The following is an 11,999-nucleotide window of genomic DNA, read 5'->3' as shown; positions in this document are numbered from 1 at the left end:
AAGAATGAAAAGAAGAAGAAGAAGAATGAAAAGAAGAATGAAAAGAAGAAGAAGAAGAATGAAAAGAAGAAGAAGAAGAATGAAAAGAAGAATGAAAAGAAGAAGAAGAATAAAAAGAAGAAGAAGAAGAATGAAAAGAAGAATGAAAAGAAGAAGAAGAAGAATGAAAAGAAGAAGAATGAAAAGAAGAAGAAGAATGAGAAGAAGAAGAAGAATGAGAAGAAGAAGAAGTAGGATGAGGATGAAGAAGAAGAAGTAGAAGAAGAAGAAGAAGAAGAAGTAGGATGAGGATGAAGAAGAGGAAGAAGAAGAAGTAGGATGAGGATGAAGAAGAAGAAGAAGAAGAAGTAGGATGAGGATGAAGAAGAAGAAGAAGAAGTAGGATGAGGATGAAGAAGAAGAAGAATGAGGATGAAGAAGAAGAAGAAGAAGAAGAAGTAGTAGGATGAGGATGAAGAAGAAGAAGAAGTAGGATGAGGATGAAGAAGAAGAAGAAGAAGTAGGATGAGGATGAAGAAGAAGAAGAAGAAGAAGAAGAAGAAGGATGAGGATGAAGAAGAAGAAGAAGAAATAGAAGTAGGATGAGGATGAAGAAGAAGAAGAAGAAGTAGGATGAGGATGAAGAAGAATTCCATTCCAGCAAAAAGTGTATCTGCAGAGAGCTCCGCTATTTCTGACAGTTCTCTGACAGTTCCTTCACATTTACAGCGGTTGAAACATTGTATCTATTTGTTTCCGAATAAAAACATCTGTATCCTAAATGGAAACAAATAGATACAATGTTTCAACCGCTGTAAATGTGAAGGAACTGTCAGAGAACTGTCAGAAATAGCGGAGCTCTCTGCAGGGACACTTTTTGCCGGCTGTAGAAGGGATGAAAATCGGCCGATCGAGAAAAATTCGATTCGCGCATCCGAAGTTTGCTAATATTCGGATTCGATGCGAATCGAATTTTTCCTAAAATTCGAAACGAATTCCACTTCTCCAGGTTCGATTCGCTCATCTCTACTCATGATTACTGAGGATCTGCATTGCTGGACAATGTGATTGCATTTACATTGTGATACAGTTTTTAATTTTCTTTTTTTAATAAATGACTTGTTAGAATGTGTGGACTCTTTATTTAATATTTACATTTTTTCTAATGAGATTATATTTAAAGGGATTTCAGATTCCCCTGCTTACATACTCTTACAACCAGGTTTGTGGAGGAAAAGCTATTATCCTCATCATCATAGGACCAGCTGCTTTGCAAGGAGAGTTGCCCCGTCCATGGTACCCTACCCATGTTGCAGGCATGTGATTTGTTATGGTTCAGAAAGGTGGGAGAGGCACGTTTATCTCCTTTTTTCCCAGCCATCTAAGTATTATGCTTGCATTAAATGTTTTATGGATTTTAGTTGGGCTCCAAGTTTTTTAAAAAAAATTTTTGGTGTGGGGTTCCTCCTTGAAATCCATACTAGACCTATTTATTTGATGTGTTAGTCACCATCTCACTCCTTTTGTTTACATTCAGCCACCAGTTGGAATCCTTGGCTAACAGCTGAATGGGCCAGGAGGAGATGATTCACTGGTTGTTACAATGCTGGTGGTCCCTGGTTCCCTAATGACCAACCGGAGTAGGAAACTGTTTTACCTCTCATTGCAGCTAGAGGTTCTATTCAGTTGAATGCACATCAAGTTTGGTTATCTTCTTTATTGTTCCATATGTAAAACCTGAAATTCATCCCTAGTCACTAAGAATTTACATCTGGTAGGTTCCAGGTGATCTTTAATTTTTACCTGGTGAGAAGATCTGTCTTCTGCCAAACACATTCACCTTTTATGGATATTTGTATTGAAAAAAATGCCACAAAGACAGTTTTTGTTTATTATAATTTTTAATTTACAGTATGTGGTGGTTCCTTAAGTCTTATTAAATAGGGCTGTTGGTAATTTATGGATTAAAATAATATCACACAAGGGTGTCATCATTTAGGTGTGTCTAGGGCAATGTGATGTGTAAATATAATCCTGGAATATAAGAAAATGTATCCAGTAATTTATCTTCAAGAATCAGGAACTCTTTTTTTCTTAGTAGATAAAATTGGGCTATAAACACAAATAATCAAGTGGTGATGTGACCAGCTAGTGAATGAAACACATTCTACAGTGACAAAGTGAAATGAAATGAACCAATCATAGAATGTAAATCAATCCACTAATGTGAAAATAAAGTCCATTAGAACATATAGATATCACTTTCAGTGCTGTAATCTTCTTGCTCAGTATCCCAAAACCAAAATCACCATGTGGTTGTGAAACACCCTTCCATTTTGGATATGCACTCACCAGACCCACATGCCTTTCACTCTCATGGTCAGCGTGTATCACTTGTAAAATCTCCAATATTGATATGTTTTATCTGAGCATGCATTCAGCACAAAGGTTTTATTATTATCAACATTGGACTATACTTTTTGCATTTCCCTGGTTCAATTGAGGGTTAAGGGCTTTGAGGATGTAAGGCTATTTTGTTCTCCTAATGTATTTATTAATTACAGTTGTGCTCAAAAGTTTGCTGCAATCTTTCTTGGTCTACCTGTACGTGACTTGGAATCAAGAGGTCCCTGAATTTTCTACTTCTTAGTGGAAGTGATGACTGGCATATTCAAGGCTTTGGACATCTTTTTATGTCTTTTGCCATCTTTATAAAGTTCCGTTACCTTGTTACGCAGGACTTTTGACAGTTCTTTTCTGATCTCCATGGCTCAGTATCTAGCCTAGTCAGTGCTTCCATGTAGGAGCTAACAAATTCATTGACTATTTATACACTGACACTAATTGCAATTTAAAAAGCCACAAATGTGGGACATTAACCTCTAATTGGCATTTTAACCTGTGTGTGTCTCCTTGTGTGTCTGTACCAAGGCCAAACATTCCAGGGTATGTAAACTTTTGATCATGGCTATTTGGGTGATTTCTATTATCATTATGATTTAAAAGGGAGCCAAACAACTATTTGATAATAAATGGCTTCATATGATCATCATCCTTCAATAAAAGAGCATTTTTTTGGCATGATCAGTCACATTTTCAATATCAATGCCAAAATGTCACAATTTCTGCCAGGGTTTGCAAACTTTTGAGCGCAACTATGGTTAATCTCGATGGGTAGATATCTTTTTTTACAGTCCAGCTAACTATTTAACTAATAATCAAGGTAAATTCATTGGATATTTCATGTTACTATTTAGGCTAAAGTGTATCTATAGTCAAAAATGTTTTTAATTTTAGATAGAGTTGGGGAGGGGGCGTTGTCTGTTTATCTGTTGCAAATTTTTCATCGCTTTCTGTCTGGTACAAGGTTGTCCCCAGAAAAGGAAGTGGGGATAGCAGGATAGCAGTAAAATCATCTGATAGGTGTTCTAACCCTGTCCAAAATAAAAAAAAAGTGCTGGCCATAGATAGACTTTAAGGGTTGGCTTATATAAGGAGTTTTGGTATCAGTATTAAATAATAGATTGTGAGGGATAGGCTAAACTTGAGATACTTTTTGGGGGTACTTTCAGGTTTAGGGACAGGGTATATTTTGTATTACGTTTACAGGACTGAATATTTCCATCCTTCTTTTTTTTTTTTTTTTAAAGAGAACATTACTATAATGCTGGCCCTAAAGTAAGGCACAAAAAAATGTACAATTTCATCCAAACTTTCAGCAAATTCATTTTGATTACCCACTGCTCATTGTAGTCTCGGCTATTCAGAGACACAAAACCACTGGGCTCACTTATTTCAACAAAGAAATATGCGGTACTGGCTGTAATTTTGAATCAACACCTGTTATTTTTTTCTTTCAGAAAAAGACAGAATGTCTTTGGTTAGCCTAGAGATGTTTTTGTTAAAAGAGCAGTACACACTTAGCTAAACAACATGGAGACTAAAAGAAGGAATGCCTGCCTCTGGTAAATGTAGGAGGCATAATGGGTTTCACACATTATCAATGAACACAGAAAACCCCTTGAAGAAAAAGCATAAACCATTTCTTCATTACTCCAACTTCTCTTCTGATTTCAGAAATGTAGAGCCATTCTACATATGACATGAGCAAAAAGAACACACCAACAAACTAGCAAAATGAAGCTTCATATGAAACTAACACCAGCCATCAGTGGTGTATGACCATTGTAGTTATTTTGTAAAACTTGCAGTGCATATTTTTTTATAGTAATATAAAAATAACTGGCAGAATGGGACTACATGCTCTCAAAATTTGACTGTTGATGCAAATGTTTTCCAACATTTTCTAGTTCTATATTATTGTTTCAGCATAGTGTTCTCAACTCAGTTGCAAATTTACAATAGAAATCATCAAGCTTCATTTCACTTCTTGGCACCAAAACTGTTGTTGGCAACAGATTTCTAAAGACACAAGCATTGCAGCAAGCATAATTTCATTTTGTCTGTGTAATAATCCCTAATGACCTGCTCACAAAATGAAGAAGAAAATGCTTATGCAGAACTCCTTATAATTAAACAAGGATAGCCTCTGTTTCATCTGTTGTCATTGAATTAAAGTAAAACACATTTGTTCCTGAAATACATGGGTGGTATATTTAATTAACGATAATACATGCAAATATAATTTTTTTTGCAAGGGATTATGTTTTCCCAGTGTTATTTGAGGAGACCATTGGAACCAAATGTTAATCTACATTCATGGACACACACAAACATGTAGGTTGAAGTTTGTTGGAAAAAATATATTTAATATAAAATCAAACATGTTTTCAAGAATTTTAATCTAGTTTAAATTTATTATGACCATCTGAATAATCAAATCAGAGAAGGGAATCATGTATAATTTTAGGAGTAAATAGGAAATATACGCTTGGTAGAAACATTTCTATGCAACATACTGTACACTTGCTGGTTGTTAGTCTGCTGAAATACTGATAGTTAAATTCAAAAAGAACAGGCTGCATGTAATCTGATTGTGTGACTCATTGCTGTCCTTTGTGGGACTTAGTTTTCATGGGCTAAATAGGTTTTGCACAGACCCCTCTCCTTTTATTTTTGGATTGTGTCACAATAAAACATTGGCAGGCAAGCATCATGTATAGAAACTCAATGATTGGCTAATATGAAAATTTGTAGAAGGAGGGAAAATGGATTTTAAGACACATCTCTGACTACAATGAAAACCTTTTATTAAAACAAGCTAGTTAGTGCAGCTCCTTCCTATTAATAGACACCTCTTTCAGTTTTAATAACAGACCTAAAAATTCATAAATATACACAAATTGACAAAAGATTCATGTGCACAGTCGTGAATAAATAAAGTCCATTATATCTTGATGTTGCTCTACTCTTTCACCACATTATCTTCATGTGACATAAAACAGCAAGATATATGGAACTTTATTTATTCACTACTGTGCACATGATTCTTTTGTCAATTTGTATATACCGTATTTTCCAGTGTATAAGGCGACTGGGTGTATAAGACGACCCCCTAATTTTCCAGTTAAAACATAGGTTTTGGGCTATACTCGCCGTATAAGACTACCCCCCTTCCGAGGCAGCACCATTTAAAAACATCATATTTTTTAATTGAAATGGTTATGACTTACCGGTAATTAAAATCCTTCAAAATCCTCATGTTCATCCTCTGACATCATAAGTTCATGAATGACATCTTGTGATACATTTGTAAGACAGTCATCATATGGATCAAATTCCAAATCAGATGGTTACCGCTGGATGTGCGGTAATAGGGTAGCTTCGGCTACATACAGTATATATACAGCCCGCTGAATGTGCAGTAATGTACATACAGTATACCGCGCTGAGCCAACCTGGCTCAAAACAAATGTCCCTATGTAATCTGTCAGCCCGCTGGATGTGTGGTATATACAGTATACTGAGTATATACGACTGTGGTATATACAGTATACTGAGCCAAGCTGTTTCAAAACGTACCGGTACATCCCTACGGTAATCAGCCCGCTGGATGTGTGTATGTACAGTAGCTGAGGCTACATACAGTATACACTGGGCCAACCACGGCAAGCGATGTATTCTACTAATGAATACAAAGCCTGCTCGGATTGGCTGAGGTTGTGACATCATCAGCCCACCTCTCTGACTCAGCCAATCTGAGCAGGCTTTGTATTCATTAGTAGAATACATCACTCGCCATGATTGGCCCAGTGTATACTGTATGTAGCCGCAGCTACCGTACATACATGCATCCAGCGGGCTGATTACAGTAGGGATGTACCGGTACGTTTTGAAACCACTTGGCTCAGCGGAGTATACTGTATATACCGCACATCCAGCGGGCTGACAGATTAATCTGTCATAGGGACATTTGTTTTGAGCCAGCTTGGCTCAGCACGGTATGCTGTATGTACAGTATTACCAAACATCCAGCCAGCTTGACCCAAACAAACTCAAGGTTCACATTTTATACCCCGCGTATAAGACGACCCCCAATTTGTGGGGTATATTTTTAAGTATAAAAAGTAGTCTTATACGCCAGAAAATACTGTATTTATGAATTTGTAGGTCTCTTATTAAAACTCTAAGAGGTGTCTGTTAATAGGAAGGCGCTGCACTAATTTGCTTGTTTTAGTTTTTGAGACACATTGGTGAGTATGTGAAGGGTGTAGGCCACTTTAATTGGAGTTGTTTTTTCATACTGATTTTTAATTTATATTATAATTTTTTGGTTGCTCGTGGGATTTTCATACACATTTAGAAAACCTTTTATATTTTCTATAGAATTTTTTATATTTTGGTTACCCAACCCAGTTCACTTTTCTTGCGTTACAATGTTCATCATTGCTGTTAGAGGCTTATGAATATCCATGGAAACTAATGTTTTTTTAATTCTCTGGCTGTTCATTTCCATTTTCCCTGCCCCCACACGGGGCCATATAAGTGTTTAATTACACTCCAAGTTGAAAATTCCTATGTATAAAGACATATACTGATATGTATGTTTATTGCAGGCGTCATGCCTTTTGAGCACCTCTGAGGAAGAGAGGACGATTGGTCTTGAAATGCGTCAAGTGTAACACATGCATTACTGATCTTCATATTATCACTAAGCCACCAATTCTTGATAATACCATGTGTGCATTGCAACCTGTTATGTCTTTTTTAAGATTGTATAAAATAAAAAATGATTGTTATTTTTTAACTGCTGATCTATTCATTGACAAACCTGTGCCTTCAAAGTCCCATCAACAACAGGACTTCTCTACTGTATACAATGTAAATGTAGGGCTAGACTTGTTCTTTGAAGTTAGTGAGTCAGTTACATCTTCATCAATAGACATGTGCATGCTGGAAAATTTAGCTTTGTTTCATTTTTGGATCCATTCGGTAATTGAGGTATTCCTTTTCGGATGCATTAGTTAATGAACCTATTTGTTTTCCGAAATTTTTTTGTATCTTCGACATTCATTTTGATTCATTCGTAATAGCACTGGTTGTTAAGGAATGGGCAGCTGCTGTGTCCTTAACAACCATGACTCATCCATGATGGGGATTCCCTTCGGTCAGCAGAATGTGAACAAAACAATTTCTGGTTAAAAAAACAGTGTGGGGGTGCCCCACAATTCATATCAGGCACTTCAGGTCTGGTATGGATTTTCAGGTGAACTCCATGCCAAAATAAAAAAAAAAATGGTATGGGATCCTGCCCAAAATCCATAACATATATCTTTCAACAAAAATCAAACATCCATAATAGATGAGTGTCCACCTCATGACCTAAAGTGCATAAATCTTCTACAGGGATCAAATATGTATGTTCTCAAGTGCCAGAATGCACCATCATTCCACCACGGATCCCCCTCCTGGCTGTTAGTGCCCACTTCATGTGCTAGGTCCGTTTAAGGGGCCAGACCTTGCTGCCTCCAATCACAGTTGTACTCAAACATAGAAAAGGGGATACTCTCATATAGCAACACTATTTAAATATAATCAACCATTTATTAGACAAGTTTTGCACTCACATTCACATAAAATCAATGAGCAGTGTTTATCTTAGTAAAACAGCAATCTCTTACCATACTTCCGGTTTTGCACCCAAACCAGAAGGGATATCACTGACTCTGCCCCAACATGTTTGGTCACTAGTCACGTGACTTCTTTAGAGTAGGTATTATTTATATGCGTATGAACACACATAGTATTGTTGATTCACGTTTAAAGGAGCAGCACACCACTTTAGTACATATTAATCATGTGAAGTGTTGGCATGTTAGAGTTCAGGAGGAGGAGCAGGGTTGGTCTACTGATGGTAGTGAGGAGGAAATATGTGGGAGACCTAAAGTGGAAGTTTCATCCCTCAATACATGGGGAGAAACTGGGGAAATCCACATCCCAGAGGATAGTTAATCTAGGTGCCGAATTTCCTGATGGTGCAAGGATCCCCCACACTAGAGGCTTAGTGCAGCAGGAAAATTTATGGCCTAGGTTGCATGACTTTCCCTTTAATTAAAGTATAACTTTTTTTAGTTTTGAATAGCGTGGAGAAGCAATAAAACACCTGTCTGGTTTTTATTGCTGCCTGCACTCCCTTTAATGAGATCCACCCTCTCTACTTGTCATGTTTACTGTTATCAGTGAAAGTGAAGATGAAAGAAAATCCAAAATGTTAGGCTGTGCTTAGCACAGTAATAAAGGGGAAATCTTCCAATGGGGGCAGGGGTTCTGGTGACCCTGTTGACAACCAGGGATCCCCTCACTTCAGAAGGATTTCCTCTCATTTCCTGTTTTTGCTGTGGACAGGAAGTGAAGGAAATCTCCCCAATGGGACACAAATGGCCAAAAAAAACACTGATAGGGATTATAACCTTCTCTTACTATACTAAAAATGAAAAAAAAAAAAAAAAACAAGTTTTGCTTATATTTCTACTTAAAAGAAAAATCAGTCACTCCTGACGGAATACAACTTTTTAATTTTATTTTCCTTCTAATTTGTGACAAGCGTATGGTTTTGGTTTAGCAAACATGGTGATCTCATGAGGCTGTTCATATGCCCTGCATTTGTGATATTAATACACCATTGGAATGGACTTTGAACTTTGGTCATTTGTCCTAAATGGCCAATAATGGGTCTGTGCCAGTCCCCTCACTATAAAATGAGAAACAGGGAACAGACCTAGTGTCAGTGTACTGAAATCTGTATCAGGGAAAGCGTGATCTCTCAAACTGCATAGGAAGAGAGGCCTTACCCTTCATAAGTATTATCCAAGAGTCTCTCCAGGCAGCTGGCACGTTCCTACACATATTCTGGGCCTATTTCTCCCTTAAAAGTTTTTGGGATGAGGAGCAGGACTATATATAAGTGCCTGTAATAATAATAATTCATTAATGGCCCCAAAGAGGAGGGGTAAGAGTTAGTCAAGATATACAATGCTCAAAAAAATTAAAGGAACACTTTTTAATTAGAGTATATTGTCAAGTCGATTAAACTCCTGGGATATTGATCTGGTCAGTTAAGTAGCAGAGGGGGTTGTTAATCAGTTTCAGCTGCTTTGGTGTTAATGAAATTAACAATAGGTGCACTAGATGAGACAATCCCAAAACAGGAATTGTGTTTACAGGTGGAGGTCACTGACATTTATTTCCCTACTCATCCATTCTGACTGTTTTTACTAGTTTTGCATTTGGCTAGGGTCAGTGTCACTGCTGGTAGCATGAGTCGATACCTGGACCCTACAGAGGTTACACAGACTTTCCAACTCCTACAGGATGGCACATCAATGCATGCCATTGCCAGAAGGTTTGCTGTGTCTCCCAGCACAGTCTCAAGAGCATGGAGGAGATTCCAGGAGACAGGCAATTACTGTAGGAGAGCTGTACAGGACCGTAGAAGGTCCTTAACCCCTCAGCAGGACCGGTATCTGCTCCTTTGTGCAAGGAGGAACAGGATGAGTACTGCCAGAGCCCTACAAAATGACCTACAGCTGGCTACTAGTGTGAATGTCTCTGACCAAACAATCAGAAACAGACTTCATGAGAGTGGCCCGAGGGCCCAACGTCCTCTAGTTGGCCCTGTGCTCACTGCCTGTAACCATAGAGCTCGATTGGCATTTGCCATTGAACACCAGAATTGGCAGGTCAGCCACTGGCACCCTGTGCTTTTCACAGATGAGAGCAGGTTCACCCTGAGCACATGTGACAGACAAGAAAGGGTCTGGAGAATGTTATGCTGCCTGTAACATCATTCATCATGACCATTTTGGTGGTGGGTCAGTGATGATCTGGGAAGACATATCCATGGAGGGACACACAGAACTCTACAGGCTAGACAATGGCACCCTGACTGCCATTAGGTATCGGGATAAAATCCTTGGACCCATTGTCAGACCCCACACTGGTGCAGTCAGTCCTGAGTTCCTCAGACTGTCTAGTTCAGTGATGACCTGGTCCAGATCTGGGAAGAAATACCATCTGTCGTCTCATTAAAAATGTTCCCGGATGTTGCCAGGTATGCATACAAGCACGTGGGGGCCATACAAAGTACCATTTTGTGTTGCTGCAATGAAATTTCAGGAAAATAGACTAGCCTGCCACATCATTTTTTCACTTTGATTTTAGGGGTGTCTTTGAATTCAGTCTTCTGTAGGTCGATAATTTTAATTTCTATCAAACGATGGGGCATCTTTACGTTCCTAACATATTACCCAGTCCATATCAGTATAGATATCCAGCATGATATTTTTCCCAATTGAGATCTGATTTGTTTTCAAAGTGTTCCTTTAATTTTTTTTGAGCAGTGTATATGTATTCATTAGAGCAGGAGAAGTCCTTCTAGTGGGAGCATAAATTGCAAAATGTATTGTTTGTACCTTTGAGAAAACGGGTAAGATTTTCCATATGTTCTATATCATGAACTCTACGGAACCATGGCTTTATAGAGGGAGACAAAGAAGATTTCAAAAGAGCAGGGATGCAGGATCGCGCAAAGTTAACCAAATGAATAATGATCAAATGTTTGTATGTTTTGAGAGGAATGTCTTTATGGTGTAGGGGGAAGAAACTTGGGTCTTTAGGAACTGGATGATCAGTGAACTTTTGAGTAATGGTGTGAACCTGAGTCCAAAAATCATGGAGGTAGGGACAAGTCTAAAAAATATGTAATAAGTCCACCAACAGGAATCTGAAATATGTGGGTAAATTGAGTGTAACAATTTAGGGGTATGATACCAGCAAGAAAGTAATTTATATCCAAATTCCTGGTATAGATTATTTATGGCTGCAAGTTGATAATGTTAATAATTTAGATCCAGCCTTAAGGGTAAACTTAATATCCAGATCTTGTTCCCATTTAGCTATAAATCCTGGAACTGGTTGTATTGTAACTGAAAGCAAGAGTTTATAGGAAACTGAAAGAGAGTGAGGAAAAGGGCTTGTAGTCAAACATACTTGTTCAGATGTCGTAAGTGACCGTCTGAATGAGTTGGTAGTTGGTAATGTGTGCAAAAAGTTTGAAGTATAAAGAATCTGTAATGGCCTGATCGAAGAGAAAGAGGGGTCAGATGACATTTAATGGGCTGTCAACCAAGTCAAATTTTGTATAAATTGAAATATTTATCCTTAGCTATCAGTGTGCAAAAAGTTTTAACTTATCTACTTTGAGCAAATTTAGGATGGTCTAGAATTGGTAGGAGTGGAAAGGCGAGATCCCATATTTATTAAAAGCATGTTTACAGTGTTTCCACGTGGTTGCTTTAGTAGGATGAGTCTTTAGAGTTGAATGTGGAAAAAGATTGTTCCATGGAAACACATTGTTCAATATAAGAATGTGGACACCAATCAATAGCTCTTGAGAGATGAGCGACAGTTTTAAAAAACTGTGAATATCTGCTGGGTAAAGCCAGCTACCCTGCATAATATTGTCCAGCATGAAGTTAGCTTTACAATGGACATAGATATGACAGGTCTCAGATATTTACTTCTCATAGGAGGGGTTTGGAGGCCTAATCCACTCTGGTACC

This window comes from Staurois parvus, unplaced genomic scaffold (genome assembly GCF_062004578.1).
Source record: "Staurois parvus isolate SC_StPar_1 unplaced genomic scaffold, SC_StPar_1.0 ptg000021l, whole genome shotgun sequence".
In the NCBI taxonomy this organism is placed as follows: domain Eukaryota; kingdom Metazoa; phylum Chordata; class Amphibia; order Anura; family Ranidae; genus Staurois; species Staurois parvus.
Note: the sequence above shows the minus strand (reverse complement) of the source record.